The sequence below is a fragment of the Struthio camelus genome, chromosome 11, assembly GCF_040807025.1.
Source record: "Struthio camelus isolate bStrCam1 chromosome 11, bStrCam1.hap1, whole genome shotgun sequence".
NCBI lineage: Eukaryota > Metazoa > Chordata > Aves > Struthioniformes > Struthionidae > Struthio > Struthio camelus.
The window spans coordinates 10,166,048-10,193,597 of NC_090952.1; the positions used below are offsets into that span (position 1 = coordinate 10,166,048).

At 38.6% G+C, this 27,550-nt stretch overlaps 1 protein-coding gene across 1 annotated transcript in view; it reads left to right on the forward strand.

Annotated features, from left to right (window-relative positions):
• TENM1 (teneurin transmembrane protein 1) overlaps positions 1-27,550 on the forward strand; it is a 910,925-nt gene that overhangs the window by 200,796 nt on the left and 682,579 nt on the right. The window contains exon 4 of the mRNA XM_068956568.1: positions 13,106-13,183. The gene's annotated coding sequence lies outside the window, so the exon portion shown is untranslated. The remainder of the gene's footprint in view (positions 1-13,105; positions 13,184-27,550) is intronic.

Here is a 27,550-nt window from a genome sequence, read left to right on the forward strand (position 1 = left end):
TTGAAACTTAATTTTAAGATTATATAAATATTTTCCTACCATTATATAGGCTGTCCTTGCAAAGATGACGCTGAAAAACCATTAATCTGGTTAATTAAACTTTAATCTATGTCTTAGCACATTTACATTTAGTGAAATCTTTCTTAGGTTGTAGTCTTAAAGCTGGCACTAGAGAAGATTGTAAAACCTGCAGAGAATGCTGTGTCATGAGCTTCTAGAGTAAGTATTAAGACCAGTGTTTTATTTAAAACCATCAAAGCAAAGATTTATACTAGGAAACTCTAACTCTCTGGGAGATCTCTAGTGAATTCTTTGAAAGTCATCTTTATCTGCAAATATGCCCTCCTCCCCAAGAAGAAACTTTTAAGTCACGGTCTCCTTTTTATTCTTTAAGTATTAAGCAATTCTTGAGAAATATAGTTGTCGAGTTGATGAATACTTCACAGATACATGGAGGAGGGTTGGGATTTGTATTTTAATTGCATTTTAATTTTTATTTCTAATTGCTTTTTCTAAAATAAAACAGACAATTTATAAAATATATGGTTCCCTGGGGAAGTGGGTTGGTTTTTGTTTGGGCTGTTTTCTTTTTTTCTTTGTGTGTGTGTGTGTGTGTGTGTGTGTGTGTGTTTTTTTTTTTAACTGAGAACAAAGCAGTTGCTTCCCTGACCTTATCCCAGTGAAACTGTTCAAAGTGTTTTAAGACTGCAGGGACTTAATTCTCACTAGAAGATAATTAATGTGCTCCTCTTCAGCAAAATCTGCTTTACTTTTTAACTCTTCTCTGTTCAGCTGCATATCTGTCAGTTTTCTGTTGTCCAAGCAGACAGAACTGATGGACACATGATGGACAATCTCTCTTCCAGTTTCCTTACCAGACAATTGCTCTTACTCTGTTTGAAGATGAATTTCTTAGGTCTGGAGTTTGACTGCTGTTCTAGGTGACGATTTCCTCAGTGTTCATCAGATATATCTGATTCATTCTGATTCCTACTTTAGTTTCTACAGCATTGCTATTAAGCTGCATTTTCTGTCTTCAGCCATGATTCTTTTTAGCAATTCAGCTTGCTGCCTTCTGTCATTCTCCCAGAGAGTTTTCAGGACAGTGGCCAGCTGGCAAACTTCCTTGTCTGAGCTCTTCTCGTGCCCATATTTCAGCATACTGCTTGTTCACAATGTTTTGCTCAGGTCCAGAGAAAGACAGAGGACCAAAAGTGATCACAGTGGAATCAAGAAAAGTACTTCAAATTCTGCAAAGTATGGTAAGGGGAGCAAGGAAGTACTGTAACACCTTCTGTTAGGTGACTGTAGCAGAAATACATGCAACAGTGAGCTCTCTGAGGAAACGAGAATTCAAGAAGTAAAAAAATAAAGGTATAATAAGAGTGGCCAAACTCGTGGCTCTTCTGTTTTTTTGATCTACTGATTTGAGAAATAAGGAGACAGGCAATTATTCAAAACAAATATAATTGACTGTTTCTTTGAGAATGATGATACAGGAAAATGCTGATATTGTCCAAGTCACTTCATGGTTATTAGTACCTTTTACAGTAATAAAACTTAGTGATTGAAAGGATAATTTAAGGGCAGAGGGCTCCAGGAACATTTTAAACCAAATCAGCAGCTTATCTGAATGTATTCCAGTATCTTCATCTTTGTTCACTTTAAAGACTTTAAAAATATATATTTTTCCCTTTTAAAATTTAATTTCAGAGGTGCTTATTGCTGCGTATGGGTGTGTTGAACATGATGGAAGAAAGGACTGGCAGCCTAGCAGATGGGATATGGGGATCTTGGAGTTGCATCAGGAGTCTGGGTTTTCATAAGTGCTGACTTCTTGTTTTATAATGCGTGAAGTCATTGTCTTTGAGACGCTCTCATTTGCTTCATATTGTACATGAAAAGGTGGTTTCCCCCAACCCTCAAGTCCATGAGTGCGGTTCTATCTGGTAGGACACTCTACTCCTCTGGGTAGTTAGTTACCCTATAGTTATGTATGTAGGACTTAACTATTACAGCAGATGCTTTAACACTTGAGTTGCTCATCTGTATTTTGTTGAGTTATTGCTGATTTGTTTTCAAATTAGTCTGAACTTTAACTTCTCGCGTATAGGTAGCTATCCAAACAAGTATTTTGACTGTGTTGTTAATTATGTGCTTTCTAATTCATGCAGGAAAAAATGTAATTTACTACTCTGTAGCTCTCAGCTGCCCTGGAATTAGTAGAGCCTGTATTGGCTTATGACTCTTGAAACCAATATTGTCTTGTTTTCCTGAGCCCCTTACTCATAAAAAAGATTGACATGACAGAATAATAGAAAGTGTATTGCATTAGGGTTTAGTATTAAAGATAAACAACACAAATGAAACTGAAAGCATATGGCATTCCTTGCCTGCCTTGCCAGCTGATGAGCAATACATTTTGTATTATGATCCACTTTGGAGGTTTTAAACCATTAAAACCTTGCTGCTTTGTTTTGCATGCTTGAAGGTTGCCAGTTAAACCAACTGGAGTAGCCTAATTTAGCTGATTGTGTGACGGATGCGTCAGAGCTTTGGCTTTGGATTTTCTAGGTTGGAACTGAGAATTTGGACTAAATGCATTAGATACAACAGATTGTATCCCATAACACTGCCTTAAAGATGGAACACTAAAGATGGAGCTAAAACAATATTTATGAAAAACATATAAAAGAAATAGAGAAAATCAGTGAGTAATTCCGATATTCAGGAGATAGATTCAAGAGCTCACAAAAAATTAGCATTTCCTTATGGTTACCTAATCATACTTTTCAATATATGATAGAATTTGTTGAAAAAATTCAGTTAAGCAGTTAACTTCAGTGGAGTTAATAAAAACATTCATATGCATAACTCCTCTCCTCTCTCACGTGAATAGGTATGTGTCACTGGGCCCTGGCTTACGAATCCGTTTCCATTCCTCGTTTGCTGCGTATATATAGGAGGAAAGTACTGATTGTGCCCTCCATGTTCGCACAAGAATCTCTATCCATAATCCATATAAGGTAACTTCAGGTAGTTCTAGCTCTCGATCCAAACGTCTTTACTTCAAGATCTGTGCTGAGATTGTTTTCTTTAGTTGACACAAAGCATTTATGACAATCATAGTGAATGCACTTGGGATTATTTATTCATTCATTTATTTTTTTGAAGCAATGATGGTAAGCAGGTAAAATAACCCAGTTGGAACAATGGCAGAAAGCAACCTCGGTGTAAGATGCTACCAAGAAAATAATTACATATTCTATTCCTTCTTCAAACACTCCTATTTCACCGCTACCTCAGTTGTACTATCTACGTTATTGTGCTGGCTACCGTCTTGGCTGGCATAGTGGGGATATGGGAGGATTGACCTAGAGAGACTTCCAGAACTGAAAGAAAGTTTTATGTGGGTTGAACATACTTGGAGAGAATGCTCTATAGCACACATTCACTATTGGTTTGTATTATCTTTGTTTCAAACTGTGTTTCAAAATGTGGTTGTCTAAACACTCCTTTTAAACATTCAGCTATTGATTCTACTTTTTAATGAAGTTTTTGTTGATCACAGACTCTGTTACAGGTCAAAGAAATGTTAGCTCAAAGCCACGCCTTTCTTTTTATTGAATTTCTTGGGAGTAGTTGATCATTTTGGTTATAAAATAAAATCAATGTTCTCTGGGTCATTGTTTATCTAATTCCATTTATGTCTTTCCTATTTTGCATCACCTCTTTTCTTCCAGAGATGCAGATCTATTTTGGCAGGTCTGGCATAGTGTGAGACAATTTGTTCGTTTATTTCAGACTTGAAAGAGGAGAGAAGGCAATACCTCTTTGCATATTTTCTTTTAACTTTCCTGTAATTAAATGTGTTATGTCAGTGAGAGATAGCACGATTGAAGGCTTAGCTCTTTGCTGTTGTGAAATTACTCTAGTACAATCCAGGTGCAGGAGAGCAGCCTCAACAAAGCAGAATGGTTGACAGGATTTCAGAGAGCCATCTCAGTGATACCCAACCAGTAAGGCAAAGTTTAATATTGCGGTCAATGGCAGAGTAGGTTCTGGAGAGGCTGGAGGGGTGAAAAAGAGGCAGCAGGACTTCTGCATGTCGTAGTGAATGGCCAAACAGTCCTAGGTAAAGGGGGAACAGCTTTTCTCTGCATCTGCTCCTCCTCTTAGCCTCCTGACATTAATCCAGCTAATCGGATCTCGCCGGGGTCTGGTGCCTCTTTCTGGGACCCTTCATCTTATGCAGGAGGCAAAAGGCAGCGGTGGTTTAAGACTGAGCCTGGACCAGGCCTTCAGAGTGCAGAGTTGCCATGCTCTGTGGCATTGTGAGATTTCTAGCTTCAGTCCTTCCTTGTCCCTTCACTTTGTTCACCTTTCCCCAGTGGTATAGACCCATTTTCCTGCCTTCTTCAAACCATTCTTCTCTTTGAATCTAGTTAGACCAACATTTTAAAGTGTTACTGTATTACTGTTAAAGTAATTACTTAACAGTTTAATTACTGTAAAGTGTTACCGTTATTGATAGTTACTGTATTTATGACAATATCCGGAGTGTTTTACTCTGTCTCTTATTGTGCTCAGTCACTTAAATAATTAAATCGTATTTTTCTACTTCCAAATTCACTAATGCCACTTACGTGGGAAAAATGTAGAGGTTTTTTCACTGTATTTCTTTCCTGCTTGTCCTTCCGTATCATCCACAAAATAAGTTGGAAAGTGGCAGCATATGGATCATTCACAAAACTGTTGTTGCTTCTTAGAAGTTGTTGAGTGAGAAGATTTCTGGAGAGCCAGTCTTGTGATGATAGAAAATGTGGTTTAATTGGTTGAGTGTGTCATCTCTGTAGTATCATAGCTGAATCCAAAAAATGAAAACAATTACAAATATTTACCAAAGGAGAAAAGCCGTTATTCACCAGTATGAGCTTTTCTGTCTCACTTAGCATCTTACTGAAAAAATCTTAGGTAGAAAGTTGAGTAGCAAAATAAATCAGAACATTCTTGTTCAGTTTGTACTTGTATCTAAATTCAATTTCATAATAAAACTCAGTTATTGATTATTACATTTCTAATTTGCCTCAAGGTGTTTCTACACAATTATGACAAAGAAACAAAATATAAAAGAATTTTCCGGTAGAGGAAATTATTCAAAGAAATGAAAATACCACATAAATCTGAGTTAAATTTATGGTATCCAGCTGTAAAGTTCATGGAGGGCTTTAGCAAGTAGAAAGTTTTAGGAAAGTTAAACTGTTTGGACAGGCATATTGAGAGTTTTAAAATGTAAAAGCGTATACTGAAAGTTATATATAGTGAAAGCTAAAGTGTTTTTGACTCATGAGACTGCCAAGTTCAGGTTATCTAAACATTATTAAAAGTTAGAATTGAAAATTCTAATTGAAGGGCTAAGATGGACCTTTTATTCCAAACAGCCACGAAGTAGGAAAAAGTTTTCCTTTGAATTTAACTCTAGTTTCTACTGCTCAAGTCTTTCTCCAGATTTTGTTATGAGCCTCTTTAAGAGTTTGGTTACGATCCATTGTTAAGTAATGTAAGTGTATTTATCTAATGGAGTTTTTGTAAATCACAAGACATATTTTCCTGAATGTAATTTCTTTAATTTTCAGAGTGCCATTTTGTGAAGTATCGCAATGCTTTAGGGACTGCTGGACTTCGTGCAACCTGGCAGGAGTCCTCAGTCTCATACTGATCATACCACTCGTCAGTTGTGCACAGAGTTGTCTCCAGAGAAGACAAAACAAATAAGTGAATGAAACCGAAAGGATGAGATTTAAATTGTACCAATCTGATACATCTAGCTAGAAATAGATACCTCTCTCTGGTCAAGCAGGTACTCAGTTTCCTGAGTTGTGAAACCTTTTCTGGAGTCCGACGTCCGCTTATCCTTGTAGATCAGAAATCATTTTAGACTTAGGTGTTCTCTGAGTTTGATTTAAATTATCAGACCTCAGTGTCAAAGCATTCCTTCACCTACTCTTACCAGCCTGTTTTTGCACTACCGGAGATACAGCTCTGCGCAAGGTTTGGAGCTGCAGACGGCAGTGCTGTAAGCTTAGGAGCACCAGGCGAGCCTGGGAAACCAGAGACCTGATGCTTTCACTATATGAGAGAATTGCAGCTGTACCTGGGAAAGGTTGATTGCTCAACAGCGTGGCTCTTGAGCAATAAGCTAACCAACAAAATACCCTATCTACTACAAGACTAACAAAGGGCTGTACCTGACTGTTCATTTGTGGTCTTACGTATACCTGATCTTAAAGGCATTATGCAGTGAGGACCTGCAGCCTAGGAAAAGTTCAGATATCTTCTGAAGGTAACTGGTTTTGTGCACAAAACTAAACAGATGCTGCTAAATTGCTGCTCTAGGGCATTTTTAGCATCGATATGAAGTGACTAACCAGTTATGAAGTGTAGCAGAAAAATGAAAAGTTATTGGCCAATGGAGAATGTATCATACAGTGAGAGTTAAGTGTATTTTTTGGTAATTCAGTGTGTTGGGTTTCTACCAGTTAGAAAAAGTGGAGCACCAATCGTGGGCCAAAGTTGGTGCCACTCGTGCATCAGTGTACCTGGTGTGCCAGCAGCTGCTGGGGAGGAGGAGAATGGTGCAAAGAGAAGCCAATACTACTTAGCTGAGGGCAGCATTAGTCTCTCAGCAGTGCAATCCCCCGTGGAAAACTTCAGTATCCTAGAAGCTTAGGTGAGGATCATAGAATTTAATCTCTATCATTGTCACTGAATGAGAAAGCAACAATAAAAGGACTACACGATGTTATAGGACTCATTCCGGTGGTGGTGAAGTGCTAGTCTTTAAGTATTTTAGCTCATTTTCACTTCTGTGATGAGAAGAGGTTATCGTGCCTAAAGCATCACCACAGATTTTATTATGCTTCTGTCTAGCGTGGTTTTATATTGTGTCTTCGGTGATGCTAAGCGTAGTGAGAATTTAAAGCAACAAGTCAATACAGCAAAGGATTTTCTTCCAGAAGAAGCTGTATTAGAAAAGCTTGTGGCAAAATAGTGAATATATTTCCTGTTGCAGTAAGTCATCTCATTATTTATTTGACCTTTCAAAATTCTAGTTATTTAAAATTTAATGTAAACTTTGAGATGCACTTCCTATATGGAAAATATAATGAGATCTAGTAATAACTCTAAAACTCGAGGGAACTTTTAAAGTATAGAACATAGCTCTTAAACCTTGATGACCTTTAAAATACGAAGGAACATCTTAAGTTAAGTGAGCACACTGAAATTATTACTGTGGGGTGTTGGAGGTGGTAGTAGTGGAAAAGTACTTAATATTAATTTGTGCATGCAAATTTGAGAAAAATAACAGTCACACTGGTTTTAAACTTATTTACATGGAACTGCAAGGTGAATTTTTTTTTTTTTTTACTTTTTAATTGTTTTTTTTTATGCAATGGGTTACTTAGGAAATAGTTGATCTGATATGCTGCGGAACTCTCCTTTTGGGACATAGGAACAGGGTTTTCTCTACATGTTCTTTGTGCTTTGCATGCACATACACAAAAACAGATGTACTTTTAACTATACCCTGCTTTCTGTATGAAAATGGCAACAATTCAAATTCTGCACTTATGGCTCTGTGCAAGTGACAGAAGAGACGTTTGGGCTGTTTTGATTTGTTGCTCGGTCAGATATGCTTTATCTCCTCCAATGAAAAGGCAGTTTTCTCTCTCCTTAGAGAAGTTGTCTTAAAGCCTGGATGTAGTCCATGGGGATGCTATTTTAAAATGTGAAAAAGGCATTCAGATTGTAGGCTTTGGGAAATTTCCACTGCTGCCATATAAGTAGCCTCATTTCTAAATTACCCTACTCTGAGCCTGATTCTTCTGTTATCATTTGAAGCTTTAAATATGCCTATTTATTGTTCACAATTTGCGGAACTGTGGCCTGTATGATTTGGAAAGGTTTGGGTGTCTGATATATAACAAGCAGCTTTGACAGGCCAGCAGGAGAGAGAGCCATTTGCATGTTTAAGGACTGAAGTATGGCATGGTGTGAGTTTGAGAAGGTTAGGATGAGAGAAGCATTCCGTTTAAGTCTATTGTTGTTGTTCTTCAATTGGAAGGACTTGGATGATTTCATACACCAAGAAAAGGATGCCTTCCTACACAAGGAAAAAGGTTTCTTCTGTTCCTCCTGAAGTTAGAGTAAGGACAGATTTAGGCAGTTGCTGTGCATGTCCAATGCTTATCACTTTTCGGGTCTGGGAAGCAACTTGACATTCAATGGTACCTTGTCTTGTAGAATGTGGCCTTTCTAACCTGGCTTTCAGTTGTCCAGGACCTGACTAGTTAGCCAGGTGGGAAAGTCTTAGTACACCATGGCTTATATCCAGTGCAGTGTTTGGTTAGTCAATAGGTTCATATAATTAATAAATTTATCTCATAGAAATGTAGTGTGTGCTAGAGCTACCTCTCTTTATCTTACTGGTCTCTACAAAGTCATGCAGAACTTGTTTGTGGAGGTAATTCACAGCTCTTGTTTGAATGTGTAGGAACACCCCATTTCTTCTAGGATGTTAAAAATCCCAGCAAGCTCCAAAATACTGTTTTATCTCTCTTGAAACAAGGAGAATCTTGACAGTAAAGTTCTACTTGGTTTCTGCCATATTCTCACGGTACGTCAATGCCATTGACCGGTTCTTTCCTTGAAGCGCTCTGGAAAGCTGTATTGTTTCCCTTGAACATTGCGCATCCAGCTCATCCTTGAGATTCTTTGCTCTTTTTAAGAGCCGTGTGCTCTGCATCAGGAACTGCAGCCTCAGATGGGAAGTAACTAATTATTCAAAAATGGACCTGCAGCCACCTCCTGTAAATCACCTTATGAGAGTAGGGAATGGGGCCAGGTGCTTAGTGTCCAGCAAAGAGGGGAGAAAATCTGGTTTTACACATTTACCCTTCTGAATCACTAGAGAGATTTATACCAAGATTGCTGTTAGTTCTTATAATCCAAAACTTGATATGAAATATCCATAATGTATAGTGGGCAACTCATGTCAGGTCCCGTCTCATATCAGTTTGTAAATTATTGCTAGTATTAGAAAACTCAAAGGTCTGTTGTTACTTCTTTTTTGTTTCAATGCAAATCCTAAATAAATATAAAATGAGAGATAGTATTTGACCCCCAAACATCACAGTCTGGGCAGGTGAAGGGGTCTGTGTCTGAGAGTGGAAGACGCTTGTTCCACGTTACTGAGCTGATCAGCATCGCTGCTTCCCAGTTTGTTCTCCGTTTTGTTGGGCACGCGGGGCGGCCAGCCCGCCTTGCAAAGTGCAGCCCTGTGGGCTTTGCAGCTGCTCCTGTGGCTCTCAGCGGGGCAGAAGGGGCTGATCCTGCAGGGACGGTCTCATGGTCACGCATGCCCTTGGCCGCTGGGCCGGGAGCAGGGCATCGCCTCCCTGCCTCTGCTCTACGGGCCGCACGGAGCCCGCCTGCAGCTGGAGCCGGACGGCTGCTGGGCTGGGTTGCGCTAGGCTACCTGATGGGTGACCTGATAGGAAAGTGCTCCAAAACTCCTGGAGAATCGTGCCAACACATGCAAAGAAAACTGTGCTGCACGAGAGAGCATTCCTAATTTGTTTAGCTGTAGGTATACATTATTAGAAACAGTCCTTAGTTAAAGAGATGGGTAAAAATGAGCAGTTGATTTAGTAAAATTTTAAAGTAAATACCGTTTTTTTCACATAACTTTCCTATGACTGTTTGATGGTGAGGAAGCCTGATAATATACTCCCACCAGTATACTGCTTTAACATTTTAGCTCGTGTTTATAGGGCACTAATTATTTGAAGGAGACCACTATTTCCTCTGGGAAACTTGATCAAAACATTTGTGCAATGGCTTTCGTTCCGGCAGATGTAGGTAATTTAGCTTTCTTTTTTGTCATGGGAATAAACCACCATGGAAACCATGGTACTGTGGTTCTCCCTCTGTGTCCTTTCATCTGATATTCTCTGTGCCTATTTATTGTCTATTCAAAAGCAAATGTCTGCATTATCCCTATATTATTCTACCCAACTTTCTTCTTAGAGAAGAAATAGACTTCTGTGTTTTGTATTTTCTCCACTACTTTCATCAAGGAAAGTACTGTAATCAGATAAATTAGCCCATGTACTGTCTATTTTCCACAAGTAAAACTTCTGGGAACAGCAGGCTATTAATACCTATTAACTTCCTGACAAGAACAGATGACTTGGTATTGGTTATATTACGTTGCTCACAAAGCCTAATATCTACATCTAGATGCTCACCGAAGAGTCCATTAAGAAAGAAATTTCATTTGACCTTCTTTATAAACCTACAAACAGATGAATTATACTTTGAATCGCCTGTTATAATTTAGTATTTTGATATTTAAAATGGATGAATTTTTTCTGCTTTTGTATTATATTTTTACATTATCTTGTTTTATTATCTCTACTTAATTGTTCACGAGATGGAATGGCTGAAAACTATCTTGAGTTTGCGACATTTTAAATGGGATTTTCAGCTGAATCTGCTCCTGTGTCTGGCTCATCGGCTGGTTGCATGGTTATTAGTGCGAGCTGAAAGGGGAGGAGGAAGAGGAACCCGCAGTGCAGACAGGAGGGAGGGGAGAACAGCTTAAACTCATCTAAAGGACCAGCAGGGTCCTTCGTGACCCAGTGGTGAGCTGGTTCAGGGATCTTTCTGAGCAAAAACCAACTCAGGCAAGGGAGGACTGGGACAGCCCAAAATTTAGTTTTAATTAAATTGCTGTGGGACTGCACCCTTAATCTCGTCCTAGGACTAGACTGCTTGAGATATGGGAAAAGAGAAAAAGGCCTGTATCAGCTTGATTTAGTCTAAATGCACAAGTGTTTTCAGATTTCAGTGCATATTTTAACTTGGTAAATTTTCCAAAGGGCACATCTTAAAATTGTCAAAGGGAAGAGTTGGAGCGCTTCTCTTGACTCAACTTCGTAGAGGAAGAAAAAGTAGTTTTTATAGTATTGACTTGCAGAATATTTTGGTCCTTTGCAGCGCAAAATGCACTCATGGGGAAGACATGTTAGAAGGCAGAATGCAGGCAGGTTGGCAAGAACAAAAGAAAAAAATTTTCTGAAAGGTTTTAAAGAACTCTATTATGTGCATGATATTTTTTACGGAATTTGATTTCTATTCAAGACTCTATTCACTCTTCCATTGTGAACGAGGTCATGTCCAAAACTTCAGTCTCCCTAAAGGGCTGGAACTGGTATATCTTTGTTCCTCTCATGTTTTTTCACAGTCCTTTGTTAGCTCAGGTCTCAGATATCCAAAACCCTGTACCTGCTTTGAGGGTTATTCTGCAGCAGGGTTTAGTTGTAGTCCAGATGAGCCAGTCCTTGAACTGCTCGCTACGTTGACTGCTACATGTATCAGGAGGGCATACAAAGGAAAGCACAATTTTCTTTTAATCTGTATTCCTCCTCTGACCTGGATCAGGATTTTTGATTCTCCTCCAAAGGAGTTTAATTTGTTTAAGTGAAGATTTTTTTAAAAAAAATGAGTGCATCTAGAAGCAAAAGACATTAATCAGAAGAGGGGGAAAAAAAAATCTTCTCCAGATAGTTTAAAATAATTAGAAAGATAGGTTTGTTTAGGAAACGTTCTCCTAACAATTTTACATCTGATAGCAGTAAAATCAATCATCAGATGCAGTAAAAGCTCTGGGAATGGTTTCAAAATGAATGATGAATGAAGGGGGAATTCAAAAATAAATAATAATGTTTTGTCAGGAAGTGTTCAAAAATGTTTTATATATAATGATCAGTTTTACCTTAATTACATCAAAATAGAAGTCATTCAAATTACTGTGCATATTTGAGTGGAAAATAATTGCATTTTAACTTTCATTGAAGAAAACTGGCAAACAAAATAATAATTAAAAGCAGTTATCCTATAAACAAAAAACTTCAAAGCCTGTGCACTGGATTTTTCATTCTTGGAGTTGAAAGCAAACTAGGCAGAGTAATGATTGAGATTTATGCTAGATTAGCTGAAAAGGGACTGAAAATTAAAAATGTGCGTTCTATAACTTCAAAATAATACTAAGATAGAAATCACAATGTCACTGTCAAAGTGAATTACTCAAACCAGGATATACACCGGGCAGTTGTATTGTTTTTTGTGGCTTGAGTAATTATTTTCCAACAAATGATTATTTGCTGGTGCTATCTTTTTCATGTATTCTTTTAGTTCTGTATTTCACTTGATTTTTATTTTGTTCTCACTTTATTTCTTGTATTTCATTCTTTCAGTATGTTTTCCCCATCTATTTTTTTCATATTTTATTTCCTTCAGAAGCAAAAACATAGTACTATTCTATACACATAGAAACATACTGCACAACAGTCCTCGTAGAAGTTGTAGTATTCCCATGTAATTCCCAGCCCTCCCTTCCTCTGGAGTAGGCACGTAAGTCTTGCACCTGTAACGAAGATCAAATCTTGAGTTCTGATTATGGATTTTTTTTTTTTTTGGCCATTTCTTCCTTCTGTGTTATAGAAATGCCTTGGAAACTCTAGATGTGATTATGATACCAGTTGACTTATTCTTGTATATGTGTATACATGTAGATCTACAGATACACAGTTCCTATCTTGACACAGTCACTACCCTGAAGAGTTTCCAGTCTGTAGAAAAGGCTTAACAAAAAGTATCATTATCCCCATTTTATAAATGGGAAACTGCTGCCAGAAACCTCTGTACGAGGCTGTGTCAGAGGCAGGAACTGCACACCACTTCTTTTGAGCCTCGTTCTAAAACGGTGGGCTCAGGAGTATCTTTTCTTCAAGACGCTGACTTTCAAACCTGATTCCTTGAGGTTACACAGCAAATTTCCAGAATTCGGTATTCAACTTTAATTTGAAGTGTCTCCAGTGAACTTCTCAAGCCATTGTATGCAAGTCAAGCGGTAGTTTTGTTACAGAACTAGGAAATGGGTTCATCATGTCTAACAAACTGAGCAAAGATGCCAGTGTACAGCTAAATTTACTCTTTTTTTTTTTTTTTAAGACTCCTTTTTTCTCTCTGTCTCCTTCAGCAGAAACCTGCTTTTTCATATCATGTGACTGGAGAGCTGAAGAAAACAGCAGTGGAAACTCTGATATATCATACTGTGGTGAGTCTACCTGCTTACGCAGTTGTCCTTGGTTTTTGCCAGTTAGCAAGGAGAAGGCCTAGTGAGTACACATGATAAAACTGATCCTTTTGTACATTCTCCACTGAATAAGACTTTTCTTCTGAATTAGTGGTATAAAAATCTTTTACATCCATGCTCAGCTATAAAAGTTGTTCCTTTTTATATTGGATAATGTGTGACAAATTTTCATGAGTTGGATCCAATTTCTTTGAGACTGGTATAAGCTTTTGTCTAGAGCACACTGAAGGGTTTTATTCTTGTTGAGTCTGATGAGTCTTATTGATTTGATGTCCTCTAGAAATCTCTTCAGAGGAAAGCGCTCTCTGCACAGAGGTAGATTAACTGTTTGACCTTTAAGCACTGCATGAAAATCAACTCTCTTTTAAATGCAAAAATGTCACCTGGTAATAAAAGGGACAACTTAATGCGTTTGGGAGAAAACTGAAGTTTTTCTTAGGATCGTTGCTAGAGCCTCACTCTACATTCTGCAGCTTGCCTTATGGCAGATTGTTTCATTATCCAGCAGTATCATTAATCTTTTTTATTATCACCTTAAAAATAAACAAACAATGATTTTGTTGTGTTTGACACAAGTAGTGCATTTTAATTTTGTAGGCTTGTATTATTGACTTAGAAAAACCCTGCAACAATTCAGGTTGAAATACTGACTTGCAAATATGAAAACGTTATTCAGATGTGTGGGGATATAATGGCATCTGTTATGCATATTAAACAAAGTGTGTGATTTTTATCTCTTCCACATGGAACTTAGCATTAACTAGGAAAGTTGCTATTAATTAATTTGAGAAATAATAACTTGTCATTCATTTTGCTTTCATACAAATAGTTACTCTGTTCTGTGTGCCGTACTGAAAGCAGTTCTCTTTAAGAAACCAAAGGAATAATCATGAACTATATGATGGAGTTAATTTCAGTAATAACATTAGAAAATTGAAGCTGTTTGATATTCTACCTCTTTGAGTTCTTTCTTTTACAACTTCTCAAAATTCTACTTTCCTCCTTTCTTTATTGGCATCTACCAGGTAAAAGTAATAATGGTGATTATTAGGACAAATTGTTTCGCTGTTTGGCATTTAAAACCAAGGAGACATTACATTCCTGAAAAAAAAATCATGAATATACATGCTGCAGACATTGGCCAGTCTTTAGAGAACTTAGGATTTGTAAAGTATAATAATGATGTAAGCAAGCAGAGTAACACTTACTCTCTTGAGAGAGTAATTTGGGTAATTTTTAAGAGAAATCCGGGTAGATATGTCTGTTATTGCTTGACTCAGGGTATCGATTGTTCTGTATCCTCTCTGTTTCTCTTGGTGCACTTCATATATGATAAAGCGTTATACGTAAGTCAGCAGAAACATTGATTTAAAATACACAGAGGCGCAAAACGCTAGTAACCAGAGCTATTCAAGAGACTACAAGTACAGCAAAAATTTGTTATAACTATTACTTGAGTGATCCAGTATTTATTTTTGTTTCAAGGAGTTGGCCTTGATTGATTATGCGGTACTAATATGTTGATGGAAACTCTAGTGCCATAACTTAAAGTTATTTGAAGACTGCTTTTATGATTATGATTTTTGTTAAATTATTCAAAGCAGCTAGATTTATTTTGTTATTTTTTTTCCTGAAAAGGAAATATTTACAGAAGGATATGTATATATAATCGAAGTATTTTAAACTGGCTTTCTTGTAGTCTCTTCCTCTTTTTAGCCTTGCTACTAAATTATGATTGCTAAAGAAAAGAGGGTTCTGGAGACTAGTTTTCTATGAGAGCTCGGGGCAAAAGCTTCATATTTTCTTGCTCTTCCTTGGATTTCGTCCAAAGCCAGTTCTGTTTAATCTGCCTGCTGCTGCTCTGGAAGTGACATCTGTTCAAATTTACACTCTTTATCATGGCTGACATGTTGTTTGTGTGTCTGTTTACCCCAAGCCTTAGTTCCAACTGCCTCTTGCAGATAATTTGTGATTTCTTCCGTCGGCCTATCACAGGTTGCTAGGCATTGAATTGCTGCATATGGAGCGTTGCTATTATTTTTTATTTCTTTTCCTCAGTTTTGCAATTATGTTTGGAGGAAAAATGAGAAGTGTAGATGCAACGTGTGTGTCAAGAAATAAGCTGAAGGAAGTTGGATGAGAAGTGAGGGGGTAGGGGGAGGCCTGTAGGAGATGTCCATCTGTGGTAAGCTGAGGTGGAATCTAGTAGTGTGGGCGCTCTGGTATCTACTAGTCTGTAGGGAAAAAAAAAAAAAGAAGTATTGCTATGTAATTTTAGATACAAAAGTAGTCTCAAACCAAACAAATACAGACCATATTTTTCTGGCTTGGGGTTCATATTCATCTATACGTAGATAAAATATTGCTTACTTTAAGAATTTAAAAATCATGAATTTGACCTCAAAATCTATGAGATGGCTCTTAAATCAGAAGACTTATGTAAAAATATTAAATTTGAATGCATTAACGCACCTCCAGAGTTTTGGCTAAATGCTGCTTTTCATTTTAAATTTTTTTGCAGACTTTTGCAATCATGAAATGACTGTTTAAAATCAAAATCACATAGGAGATTTGGATGTGGTCACCCCAGGAGCTTGAGTTTTAAGATAAATGTTATGTGACTTGCAGTTAAGGTGACAAGAGCTAGCATCTTTGCGCACGTGAGGACAGACGCCTTTGTGGGACGCAGACCTGTCAGAGGAACATTCATCAGTAACATGCGTAGTGAGAGTGATCCTGAAACACTGCACAACAGCACAGCCCTGCAAGAGAAGGAAGCTACTGGAACTGGCAGGAAAAACGCCGGCATTTGTTCCCACTTCCCATGCTCCAAAGGGGGGGGGGGGGGGGGAAGTATTGACATTCCTTCTGAGGTATTTCAAGGTAGATCAGTTACTGAAACAAGTAAAATACGTGCTCAAATGAACCCAAAATAAATTAAAAATTGATATATTTTGGAAATATCAGAGACTGAAAAATAAATGAAGTAACATCAGCACCAGTTTCAAGTATCTGGAACAAAAATTTCACTGAAATACCTAACAAAAGGATCTAGGAAGATTGAAATATATTCCTTTATTGGTCTTTGGTGCTATAGTAACTATCACATAACCACTTTGCAGATCTTAGGACAGTAAACTCACCCTTTGGGTTATTCTTTCTTGCATTTAATCACGTGTGTGCAGCCTGGTCAACTAAGCCTGGTCAACATGATTTAACGTTTTACATAGATGATGGAGGAATAATATTTAATGGCAAATGATTGAAAAAAAGAAAAATATCTTACCTCTGCAGAGTAGAAATCATCCAAAATAACTGTTTTCTCCTATCAAGTCCTGCAGTGCTAGTGTTTCACTGAACACCGTCTTAACGCAGGCCCATTTTTACAATATTTCTGAAAACTACGACATGGGCGCGTGGGCTCTGGGAGTAAGCCTGTTAACGGGGTAAGGCTAACGAGAGAAGCGGCAGCGGGCAGACGGTAGTTGCAGTAGGCACGCTGCACACAGGGAGATGCAGAGACACAAATTGCCCCCGCACAGGCTCACTTGCTCTTTTTAACATAGGTCGGTATCGATCCCGCGCCCTGCTGCCGCGAAGCGTGCCTGCTGGCTGACTCGCCAACAAATACAAGCTGACGCACCTTTGAGCCAAATATCCACAGCTGCACGATCCGTCTGTAGATTACGCCTTGCTTCTCCTCCATGACAAAAGACAAGTTGAGAGAGGCAGTGAAAATAGACTACATAGTTAGAAATCATATTCTCACCATCATTTTCTTACCCCTTCTCTTCTTGTCCTGTGCTACTGTTCCTCCTGCCACATACCTAAAACAGTGTGTGTGTGATAGCTACGTGGCTCGTCTGTCACACTGCAAACAGGATTATTTTTTCTCCATCATTTCACAGGTTTCAGACTTTGTTTTATAAGTTGCACAGAAATTCTGCAGCTTGTTATGGGCTGGTTCTTGCTTTTATTTCTTTATAGTGGTTGCTGCCTGTTAGTGCAAAATGAGAGCACCTCTGAAGATGTGTTAATGAAAATAGGCCGTATTTTTCGTATCTGCTTTTTCCGGTAATAATTTCTCCGTGCTTAGGCCTGTTGCTGAGAAAGTCCTCACGTTATTATTATACCATTATTGCAAAATCCATGACTGCTTTGCTAGTGATGATGTGTAACTCCACATCAAAGCCGTAGTAGAAGTGAGATGGGTATTTGCTTTTCTCTTTTAATCTCCCTACACATTGTACATTTTTATCATCTGGTCCTGGTAGTTCAGTTCTTTGCGCATGCCACACCTTGCAGGCTCCACCAAGTTTGTGTTACCTAATGCTGAGATATCTGAATTTTTCACTTTTACCATACCAGCAAAGTATACGTTCTGCTATGTCTGTCAAGTGTCCAGCAGAGAATGAGTGTAAAATCCTTACAGGAGCAGTGTACAGGAGCTGTTGAATTGCTGATGTTTATGCAGTCTGACTACTTGATGGATTCTACTACGTAAAAATTTATTTTCTTTTATAAGTGGGATTTGCAGAACGTTAGGAAAACTGACGGTTTGTTCAGCTCCTGTTGTTTTATCTACAATTTGAAACCACTAAAATAACAAAATACTGCAGTTCTGGTTATTATAGTGGTCTGGAAAATATCCACCATTGCTTTGAGGTATTTGAATAGAAACCAGTGAATAAGATTCAGCTAAGGTTGATGCTGACTTTTGTTGGTGTCTGGCCAGGGCTTGGCCATTTCGCTTACTATTCAGAGAGTCACATCAATGAGGTAAGTGGGTTCACACTAGGTATTTAACCAACACCTGTACTTATGATCTCAGCAGTTAGGGAGAGACCTTTTTTTAGCATATCCTTCATCAGAGATCGCTGCAAAAACGTAATCATAGCACAACTACTCTGCCTCCTTTTCAGAAGCCAAGTGGACTGTAAGCAGGTGGATTTTTTGCTGGAGGGTGTTTGAAATAGCATGGGCTTACTTAAAAGATCCTAGATAGATGAGTCTTAAGATATTTTCCTTCTAGTAGGTAGAAGGGTCTTGAAAATGAGCCCGATTATCTCCCCAGTTTCCATTGTGTATGTACCTGATCGTGACTTTTCATTTCCATTTTGTTGCTGCATTAATAGTAAACATCTCTTCTCTTTGCTGTGCCCTGGGACAGAAAGTATCTAAGGGTTCCCATGCAGAAGAGTGCCTGCAAGCCGACGTGTTAAAGCACGCGTCTCCCAAGTAAGGCACACCTAGCTGGCAACAAAGCAGCTGAGCTAACTGGAACGTAAACGCTGAGGAAGATACACTGCTGTTCTGTAACACAGTTCTCTCCTTTTCTACAAAAATTACTTTGTTATTTACCTAGCAGTCTAGCTAGTAGCAATACTGAGTGTGCAGTTTTCTGAAGTAAGTATTTTCTAGCATATCTCAATTAACAGAAGTACACAGATATCTCATTTCTCAGCCTGTTCAAAAGCCTGCTGCCTGAGCACTTAATAGAAATCTAATTTTACATTCATGCGGTTTAATCATTTTCTTTCTTTTTAATGACAAGGGTTTGTGTTATGTCTGCAAGTTAAATATTCTGTGTTTATTCTTCTTACTGCGTTTATTATATTTTCTGAAATGGAGAGCGGCATAGGAAGACAGCGTGAACAAGAAGGTGCGTTCGAAGGCAGAAGAAAAGGTTGAACGTAAAAGAGACGTATATGTAATCACATTGATTACAGTACTCGTTTCTGCTCCTCCTTCTGCTGTGTGCTGTCCTTTATATGACACAGAGACCGTGTCAGTCCTTATTAGAGTTGTTTGCCTTTAAGCTGACTCCTGGAGTAGGTTGTGCACGTCTCATTGTACAGAATGGCATGGGTGGATTTTATCTCGACTATGTAATTACAGTATATTCATATCAGCATTTCTTTCTCCTCACTAATTAAAAGGGAATTCTTGCTATCAGATCTTTCAGAGGAGCTGCTCGTGGGATACAAAGAGGAGCTGAGATCTCACATTTTGCTTTTGCAGTGCAGGGAAATGATTTATCTTGATTATTCCAGCACGCGCCAGAAAATTTGGGACCATCTTGCATTCCCTGCCCGTACCGGCCTGGAGGCAAGCATTCCCGCTTTACTAAATGTAGCTTTATTCCTTCTTGCTATCCAGATGGCAGAACGGGTCGGTGGAATTGCTGAAAAATAGTAATCTCCGTCTGACAAAACACCTGCCAGTTACATAATAAACACATCGTGAGCGGACTTGTTCGAAATAGTCCCGTTTCAAGCTGTTGCGTACCTTCCCTCGCTGCCCGGAGGTGTCCGAGGCGCCGCGTTTCCACCTCGGCGGGGAGGGCTGACCCACCGTAAGCCCTCCCTGAGGACGATGTGGTGACTGTGACCAAGTAAGAAGGTTTATTAATCCTTCTTGCAATGTTAGATTGCCCTAATGTTAAAAAGCAAGCTGTTAGCATAAACCTAGTGCAGATGTCTCTGATGACATCAGCAGTGTCACCAGCGCCGTGCCCTTCAGCGCCCTCGCAGGGCCGCCGGAGCGGGACAGCCTCAGGTAAGCCTTAACGACAGATGTCCTCAGGAAAAACCGTAGCGCTACTTTTCAAGCTTTGCGAGGACCTCAGTGCTTCCCTTGTGGCACAGTTTGGTGAGGCAGCTCAGTGTCTCGCAGCCTGTGTGTGGGGTTGGCCAAACGCTGCCGTGGTAGACGTGCAGCCCGGCCCTGGCTACCCATCAAACTGCACGGCACTAAATCACCTCGTCTTTGGGATATTTCTATATGAAACCCCTTCGAGTTGGTACATAAAAGTGTGCCAGCTCATTTACAGTGTTTAGTTTATTGAGCTGCTTTAGTGCGTTATTTGGCTGTTCCAAAATCATCAATGTCATTTACTCGTTGTGTTACAAATGGCTTGGGATATTTCTTCTGAAATGTTACAGGAGGGAAGAAGGGAGCCTGTGAGGCACCTGCAGGCTGTGGGCTGGGCAGTCTGCTGAGATGGTTTCCCCTTTGCGCTTTCTGAGTAAGCAGCAGGATTTGAGACAGGCAGGATTGCTCGTGGTCCGCGGGTGAGCGCGCGATGCCCTGGGACAGGGCCTTGCGTCTGGCCTTCGGTAGATACCTCCACGTAACGGTTTGCCGTGTTCTTCTCAGCTCCGTGTGGGTCCGAATCCTTTTTTGCTCTTGTTTCTGCTGAAGTTTATCGGAAGAGATTTATTATCTAGATAGATGTCATTGGGGAACAAGCAAAATGTGATTATGCGTGATGGCTTTTAGTCGCATAAATATACGCACATACGTTGTTTTCATTTTCTTCCCTAAATTATACCATCTATTGTGGAACAGTCTGTAAGATTATTTACTGCAACCTTGAATTCCAGCTACAAATAGAAATGTACCCTCTGGCACATTAGTCATAGAGATCCATGCCCGATCCTTTTCTGTTCTTCCAAGAAAGCAATAGTTGCAACAGAAATGTATTGCCAGGATGCAATTCAAGTTAAGCAGTGAAAAATACAGTAAGGGAGATGGATTCAAACTAAATTTTTAGTCATTAATTTAGTAATTAATTAATTTTGAAACCTCTCCCCTAAGGTTAGCCTTTTTTATTTAAATAGCAAGTGAAATTTAAAAATTGTTGCTGTGCTGAATAACCTTTCAATTTATTTTAAAAAATATAATGAGATTAATCTCAGTTTGTGCGTGCATGGGGTTTCTTTTATGTTAGGGCTTTCTTGTTAGAAGGTGGAAGTTTATTGCAAAGCATAGTGAATAGCCACTGCGCTAATTGTGGAGGAAGCCAAGCCGAGCTTGTGCCATGTCACGGGCTCCTAGTGTAGCCTGCTTTCAGTGGCCGTGCAGTGTGAACTGCCTTGCCTAGGCACGGCTATTGTCCTTATAGTTTCCACTGTTTCATTTTTTACAGTGTGTTTAGCTTTACAAGATTAGAGGTAGTCTCTCTCATCTTTCTGTCATGTCGTCCGAAGCAGAAGGGAAATTGGAGCAGACAGCTTTAATAACTTAACGTACAGTAAGGAAGCCGGGCACAGGCAGAATATAAAAAAGCAATCTAAAATTCAGCACCTTAAGTGCCTGGAGCTTGAAAATGACTAAGGTGTTATAACTTAATAATATCTTTTTGGAATCACATTTTGGCCTAAAAATAAGGGAGGAAATACAGCTCGTGATTTGTGGTAGAGTATACTGCTCTTTGGAAGACAGTGTGTTACTTACTCATTACGATGCGGTCTGTGCAGAAGGGAAAGCAGGCTTAAATGAGCATTTCTGGATTATTTAGCATTTAGTTTATGATAGCTGAGCTCAGTAATTAAAAGTTACATTTTTTCCTGTTACTAAAATGTGCCTGTATCCTTTTCTTAAAAAAAAAAAAAAAACCCACCTAAATGAAAACTGAAATATATATATCTCATATATCAATCAAATATGTAGTGAGTGAGAAATCAACTAATGAGTTTATTTGTTTTAATTTGTCTTGTATCAAAATGTTGTGGTTGGCCCTCATCCAAGCTGGTTACTCAGGCCTGGTAAGGTGACCTGGTCTTTTATAGTCACCTGATGTTAGTTGGCCTACATCAAATATGAGTTATGTAGAGCTAGAAAGGATGGTTTCAATTCCTGTTTAATTTACCAAAAAAAAAAAAAAAAAAAGGCTGAAAATCAGAAATTCATATTAAATATGTCACCTGTTTGAGTCAAAAGGGAGGGAAAAGATGATAAAATTACAAAGTATTTGATTTTCCCCTTTAAAATGAAACATTTTATTTCAGAAAGGCTGTAGTGTTTCATTTCAACAATTTCTAAATGATTTTTTTTTTTTACTTTTGGGTTCAAAGGAGCATTTTTTCAAGAATGTTTAAATCGAAAGCAGAAAAAATTGTATGCAAGAGAAGTGTAGTATTTTTGCCAATCAAATCAATTGTTTTTCTTATTTACCCAACCACATTAGAGTATGCTAATTGGATTTAATTGAAACTCTATTTTGCAGTTAACTTCTTTTTCTTACTGCGCAGCCTGAGCCCTCCTGTGTTTGTCCCCCTCTCGGAGGTGGGCTCTGTATTACCTGCTCAGAGATTAGCGCCCTCAGATCATTGATTTCCATCTCACTGGAACTGTAACAACTTTCAGTTAACTTGCAGTGACCACTTGGAGAATATACATGCTTCTTCCTACTTAAAAAAAAACAAAAAAAAGCTTAGTTTGGAGTCTCTAAATGCTTAACTGACACTTGGGAATCACTCACTAATATATGTATGTATTTTCTTTCAGCGTAATGAGCTCCTCTTTCTAAGCTATTCTGCATCAAGTCAAAAATAAATGTTTTGTTTTTACAGCAGTCTTCCCTAACGGCCTGAAATTTAGGATCTGTAAAAGCAAATAAAGAGAAACATTAGCAATCTATACTTGCTGAAAGAAATTAAAAAATTCAAATACATTTTAAAGAAAATTAAATTATAAGTTAAATAAGTTTCTTATGATCTTTCTTATATTTCTGAGGTTTTTGCAATGAGGACAATTTATTACAACTTTTATTTATAGTCCCCAAAGTCCTTGAAAATCAACCTTTATTTCCACGAGCAATTCTTTTTTATTTTTGCTGTCGTTCATAAAACCAGTGTGCTTTTTCGTAAATTGAAAATAAAACTTTTTAGAATTGTACTTGTTGCTAGAAATAAGACTGATACACAGCCTTTCCTTCAGGGATTTCAAAGTGTTATGATGCTACAAATTCACTAATTGTAGCATAAGTGTAAACTTGTGTTGCAAAATGATTGAATCATTTTAAATTTTCAAGTGAGCTTCTGTTAAATAACTATGAAAGAATGTAAATGCAATCCTCAGTTGTGGTCTTTTGCTCCATTAGTGTTTATGAATCCATTTTCAGTTTTTCTTGGAAAACACAATATGTACTCAGTGTAGCAGTTTTTACTATGTAAATAATTTTAGCACAAAGTTTTATAAAGCATTTCTGCTTCCACAGAGTGCAAGACTGGCAAAGTTTCATTGTGCATTTGAAAAGAAACAGTTTACTTTATTTTTCTAGTTTATTATTTGTTTTTCAGCCTTTTCTTAGTTTATGAAGCAGGTTAAACAGATACTTCATTTGCTTCATTTTAAATTCGTGTTTTGCAAGCAAATGAGACAGCTCGTAAGTAGAGCTCCAAGGTTTGATTTGTGACGGCCTTCAGCGAGAGTATGGGCAGGTAGTTTGTGGGATTTGGCAATGGACCACCAAACCCCCGAGTTCATACAGATTCATTCGTATGAACTGTGAACGCTGACCCTCGGGTTCCTGTCTGCAGCGTGGCCACCACCATGAAACGTAAGGTTAAGTAGCTGGGTGTCCAGGACTTGTGTGTTGAATGAGGCATTTGAGAGGAACGCACCTTCTTCACACAAGTAGTCCTTGTTTAACCCAACACATTCAGACTTCTGGTGTATAGTTAGGATGAGATTCAGAAAATAAAAAGCGATATGTAATAAGTACTAATTTTTGTAGTAGGAGAACCAGCGATTTAAAAGACGGAGCGTTTCCTGTAACCTCCAGAAGCTATCATCTAGGTTTTTATAACTTCAGCTGAGCATAAAAAAGACAAATAATGGAAATGACACCATTTCTGAATTAATTCCTACAAATGAAAGTTATAGTGTCCTCCTTCAGAGTTTAATTTATGTTTTTGTTTATATCGAAAATTTATATACTTCTGGAATATATATTTTGTTTCTGTCCTCTGAAATGTTGCGGTCGTAATCCCAAACATTTCAACATAGGATGAAATAAATATAATTTACCTGCTTCTTATATCATTTACCCTTAAATTTAATTAAGGACACTTTTGGAATAATTTATGTTCAGGTATGTTTTCAGCTTGCATTTTCTTAAAAAAATAATATTATTTCTGAATATATATCAAATAATATCACTTTATATGATTTTGTCAAGCGCATATATTATGGAAAGAACCAAGAATAGTAATCTAAAGTGTTGTACATCATCATTTTGAAAGTTGTATCCACACTATATCATTAAATATGAGAACACAAATAAGTAAAGTGCATGGTTTATTTATGCAATTATTCAGAAAATTCAGCAACCGAAAGGGATGTTGCCAGAGGGGATAAACAACTCGCTGTACTAGGAGCATTGCTTGAATCTCACGGCAGCCATAATTTAAGAACAGAAGTTTAGACTCTACCTCTGTCACCCCACTGTCTGGCTGGGACTGGAGCTGAACAAAGGCTGTGCCCGTTGGTAACATTATTAGATTTGCCCTTTTACAAGTGCCATTTTCTGTGAAAATACATTATTAAAAGCTTTTGAACTAATTGGGAGTAGACCTGCATATGTTGATCGCTAGGTCTCCAGAGCTGACGTTTCTCCGCTCAGTCCTCCTCTCTTTCTCCACTACCAACTGGTGGCAATTGTTTAGTAAATGTTAAAAATGCTGTACTAATAATGCTGTCGTTTTATTTGCTGCAAAACACTATGTAAGTCACGACAAATAACAACACCGGGTGTCACCGTGGTGAGAGAATCGTCAGACATCTGAGGTTTGCCGCGTGCTTAGGAAGGGATGTTTAGTTCCCATTTTTCCGAGGAGAAAGCTCTGCACATTAACTTGTGTTCCCTCCACATCTGCCGATTCTATCCCTTGCTTGTTTTGCAAACTTACATCTTCAGGCATTGAAAGCAGACGTCTTGCTGCCTAACCCAACTTAGTACAGTCCTTGACGGAAAGAGCGGGCTCCTTACGCTTCCGTAGTAAGAACAAAGTGATGTCCATCAAGTGTACATCAAGAAGGCAGTCTTACATGCCGGCAAAAATCTTTCCTATTCATATGTGTCCTCAGATGTGTCACCAAGTCTTGGTTCCCTTTCGACCTCGTCCCAAATGTGAAAAGGATGTAAGGAATGTTTATGGAAAGTCATATAGTAATAGTAGAAGAGCAAAGATAAGCAATCCCTGCAGTTAAGAGCTGGCATATCATGGACTGCCTTACGTATTTTATAGTTGTAATTGTTTGAAGGGAACGGATTATCCAAGGCACCGTTAATGCCATTAATAAATTTGAGGTTAGTTCATTACATATCAAACTAGATGACTTTTTCAAGATGACTTTGAAATACTGTAATATACACTTTTTAGCTATGAAATTAGAAGATGAAATAAAATTTTATCATTAAAAATAGCTGTAAAACTTTTTATTTAACTTTAAAGGTTGAAAGCTTGAAAAGCTCTGAAGATACATTTTAGGATTTCAAAGGTTGATACATTTTAATTGAAATTGTTTTCATTCTTGTGTATTACAGGTATCTAACCCAGCTTGAACCATTTGTTGTTAATTCACCATGTTAGTCGCTCAGTTGTTCCACATAGACTATTGACTATCTCATGGGGCATGCAGGTGTAGTTTTAGTATATGATGAAGTGACTTCTGGAATGTTATTCACTTTCAGGTGTCTGCCCGAGACCTGAACTTAAATTCCTGGAAATTGTGTTGCCTCTTCCCACTGTCCTAAAGAGAAGTTTATTAAGTCCTGAGAGTATTACTAACTGTTAATCAATCTCGATTTTGCTTGATTAATTTCATTTTTTCAGTAGATGCTCTATTCCTGTTGCCTTTTTTTTTTTTTTGCAAATGTAAAATGTATTTTTAATTTGTAATCTTACCAGCTGTATTAAACTGTCTTCACATTATAAGCAGTTAATAGCTCACATTTTCCTCAATAAATCTATCAAATCATCTAGCCCACTTACTTTGTATTACACAGACATTTGCCTTAGGTGAAGCAAGTAATTTCGTTAGCTGTTCGCTGCTGCTGCTGCTGCGTGGCACAGGGTGGAAGGAAGGCACAGGGGAAGCGAGCGCCTGCCCGCGTCCGTCGCGGGGGAGCTACGCAGGAGCCTCGGTATCGTGCCGCGCCGGCAGCGCGCGAAGGCCGATCGCTCGTTATTTCCTGCCCCCACCGCTTGGTCCAGGCCAGGTCTTAGGGGCTCGTGTGCGGCTTAGACCCTTGGACTTGGCGAGTCGAGACTTGACTGAATTACGGAGCGGCAGACTGGATTTTGCTGAGTCGCAACTTTGCGTTTTGCCAAGTGAGAGTGATTGAGAACGATTTTTGTATGCTTAATGTCCAGGTGGGACTAAACGTGTTTGTTGGGGGCGATAAAAGCACACACCTAACGTTTTTGTGGTTGTGCATGTGTCCTCTGAAGCAGAAAATTCCTGCAAGTCTAGTGTCCCCTTTCTCCCGTCGTTGCACGTTAGATTGCTGTGACAAATTCAGATAGGTGGCAAGGAAAGAACTCCACTGTGATTTGCAGCTTATCTTCATTTCAGTTTCTAACATGCTATAGTAAGTAAAAGAAGAAGTTTCCTGTGGTTGTTCTGTTATTAATTCGTATAAGACTATGGCAAGAGAGTAAAAAATCCTCATTTCAAGAACAAGTTTACTCTGCGTAGATTTCTCTTTACAATGAGCCCTAGAAAGAATAACTTTGAGTTCAGACCTATGGGAAAAAAGCACACGTTTCCTCGTCTGAAAATTGATTTTTGTTAGAAATTCTCTAAGCTGACTTCTGCTCTTACGGCTAATACACGGCCTCAAGTTGTTTTGTTATTTGGAGACTGAATTTATAGTTGGCTGTTCAGTTCATGTTTCCTTATCCCTTGCTTCTAAGCTCTTTCTTTATCATACGACAGCCGATTCTGCGAGGTTTTGTAAACCGTCAGCTCTTCCAGTTGTGAGGACAGCATCTGGCGCCGACCACGCGGAGAAAATTCACGACTGTGCCGTGCTTGAAAGCATGCCTTTTATTTTCCACGTAAAACTTGAGTAAAAAAATTAAAAGGTCAAGGAAAAGTCTTCATTACGGGTCTTATTGCAAGGGGCCAGTTTTGTGCTTTGCCTGCCTGCTGGGGCAGCCGGCGCGGGCAGGGGCCGCGCAGCGCGGCCGCCCTGGGCGCCGCTGCTCCGCCTGGCCGGGCTTTGGCATCTTCCGTCTCTATACGTCGTCTTGCGCTGTCTTTTAAAACTGCAGCTCAGTTCATCGTATTCAGCAGTGTTGCAGCTACTGTCCCGGTAAGATTAATTTTGTATTCTGCTTTCAGGAGGATTCTCCAGCTCCATTGCGGAAAGGTGAAAAACAATTTGATATCCAACTTAAGCGTAATGCTTCTACATAGGCATTATATTTCTGTCCAATAACTCTTTACCCTATCGTTGTTACAAATGACAGCACTATCATAAACAAGAGACGACTTTTCAGTTTGTCTGTTTTATGTCTGATTGCTTCACACAGC